The following is a 2,746-nucleotide window of genomic DNA, read 5'->3' as shown; positions in this document are numbered from 1 at the left end:
TGGCAAAAAACAAGGCTCCAGGAGTTGACTGCATACCAATTGATTTCTTTCAAACAAACAGATGCTGCCCTGGATGTGCTCACTAAGTTGTGCCAGGAAATCTGGAGGACAGCCAGCTGGCCAACTGACTGGAAGAGATCTATATTTGTTCCCATTCCAAAGAAAGGTGACCCAACAGAGTGAGGAAATTATAGAACAATATCATTAATATCAAATGCAAGCGACATTCTTCTGGAAATTATCCAAAAATGTTTGGAACAATACGTCAACAGAGAACTGCCAGATGTGCAGGCTGGATTTAGAAGAGGTCAAGGTTTAGGGATATTATAGCTAAAGTTAGATGGATCTTTACAGAAAGCAAAGAATACCAGAAGAATGTGTATCTGTGCTTCATTGAGTATGCAAAGGCTTTGACTGTGTGGATCACAACAAGCTGTTGCTGACTCTGAGAAGAATGGGAATCCCAGAACATTTGATTGTGCTAATGTGAAACCTATCCTTGGACCAAGAGGCAGTAGTCAGAACAGAGCAGGGAGACACTGGATGGTTCAAAATCAAGAAAGGAGTCTGTCAGGGTTGTATTCTGTCTCCATACCTTTTCAATCTGTATGCAGAACAGGTCATCCAAGATGCTGGGCTGTATGAGGAGGAATGTGGCATCAGGATTGGTGGAAGAATCATAAACAATCTGCGTTATGCAGATGACACAACCTTGCTTGCTGAAACTGAGGAGGACCTACAGTGCTTGCTGCAGAAGGTCAAGGACTGCAGGCTTCAATATGGATTGAAGCTCAATATCAAGAAAACAAAGATTCTCACCACTGGCCCAATGGGCAGCATCAGTATGGATGGTGAAGGGATTGAGATAGTTAACAGTTTTCGTTTACTTGGCTTCAACAGTCAACTCTCTTGGTAACAGCAGCCAGGAAATCAGGAGACAAATTGTATTGGGAAAGTCAGCTGTGAGGGACTTCTCAAGAGTACTGAAATGCAACAACGTCAGGCTGGAGACTAAGGTGCACCTGATCCAGGCTGTAGTCTTTGTAATTACGTGCTATACTTCAGAGAGTTGGACAGTGAATAGGGATGATAGAAAGAGAATTGATGCCTTTGCGTTGTGGTGTTGAAGAAGAGTGTTAACTATACCATGGACTGCTAGGAAAACAAACAGGTTTGTCCTGGAGAGGGTGAAGCCAGAATGTTCTCTGGAGTCAAGGATTCTGAAGCTTCATCTAACATACTTTGGGCATGTTGCAAGGAGGGACTGGTCCTTGGAAAAGGACATCATATTTGGGAGAGTGGAGGGATAGGGCAGAAGAGGAAGACCCTCAATGAGATGGATCGATTCTGTGAGTGGAGTGGTGGGAATGAGTGTGTTTGAGACAGTGAGGTTGGCACAGGATAGAAGGGCATTTAGGGCTCTTGTACATAGGGTTGCTATGAGTCACAAATGACTCGATGGCACATAACAACAACAACGACAAGGGGTGGATGGAGGTAGGGTGTTATTTTAGGGTGTCTTCAAGTTGGAGCGGACTCTCCAGCATGTTTTCAAAGGCAAGAAATTCTCCAGAAGGAAAATTCCTTTCTTTGTCCTATGGAGTGTTTGGTGGATTTGAACCACCTGCATTTTGGTTGGCAGTACAGATCCTTACCTACCAAGCCACAAAAACTCCTTTAAGGGTGAAAGGAAGTATTGTTTTCCTTAACTCCAGTTCTGTATTTTCTTTGTCACTCAAATCCCTATGCACATCCAAAAATTTCTCCAACATGGTCAAAATGGAAGCCACAAATAGGGAAAAATATTTGGTAATGATAAGTCAGATAAGGGACTTATATCTAGAATTTATAAAATACTCAAGCACCACAACAAAATAAAAGTGAACAACCCAATTGAAAAGTGGACACAGGATATGAACAGACATTTCACCAAAGAAGACATTCAGATGGCAAACAAACTCACAAAGAAAGGTTCAAAATACCTAGAACTAGGAGAGATGCAAATTAAAACAACTATAAGATATCATCTCACTCCAGTAAGAATAGCAAAAATTAACAGAACAGTAAACAACAAATGCTGGTGAGGTTGTTGAGAAACTGGAGCCTTTATTCATTGTTGGTGGGAGCGTAAAATGTTGCAACCACTATGGAAGGCTGTATGGCACTTAAAAAGTTGCAAATAGAAATACCATTTGACCCAGCAATTCCACTACTGGGATTATACCCTAAAGAAACCAGAACTGCCACCCAAAAAGACATATGCACATCTTTGTTTACTCTAGCTTTGTTCACAATGGCAAAGCCTTGGAAACAACCCAAGTGACCATCAACAAATGAATGAACAGAAAAGCTGTGGTATAGTCACACAATGGAATACTACGCTGCATTGAAAAATAAGGAACTCATGAAATTTTATACAAAATGGGTGACCCTGGAGGACATTATGCTGATTGAAATATCTCCATCACAAAAGGACAAATATTGCATAGTACCACTGTTATAAAAGAGGACTGGCATAGGGTTTGTGGGGAGACTGAGAAAAGGGGGCTAAATATGGCATACTTCATTGAAACAGATGAAAGAACTGCTTTAAAAGGATATATGATTAGGTATTATTGTTATGACAGGAGTCCAGAATGAAGACAGGATAGTGTAGTGGACTTGGGGGGAGGGATGATATAACAATGAAAGATTTTTTCCTTTTACTTTTCAAAGAGAAGAGCAAATTGGGGTTGAGGGGGCAGAG

At 41.2% G+C, this 2,746-nt stretch overlaps 1 pseudogene; it reads right to left on the bottom strand.

The window, feature by feature from the left end:
• Positions 1-2,746, bottom strand: part of LOC102852288 — a 134,066-nt pseudogene that overhangs the window by 27,941 nt on the left and 103,379 nt on the right.

The sequence above is a fragment of the Elephantulus edwardii genome, unplaced genomic scaffold (genome assembly GCF_000299155.1).
Source record: "Elephantulus edwardii isolate Elephantulus edwardi_28Jun2011 unplaced genomic scaffold, EleEdw1.0 scaffold00012, whole genome shotgun sequence".
NCBI lineage: Eukaryota > Metazoa > Chordata > Mammalia > Macroscelidea > Macroscelididae > Elephantulus > Elephantulus edwardii.
The sequence above is the reverse complement of the archived record's forward strand: the minus strand, read 5'-3'. Positions and strand labels throughout refer to the sequence as shown.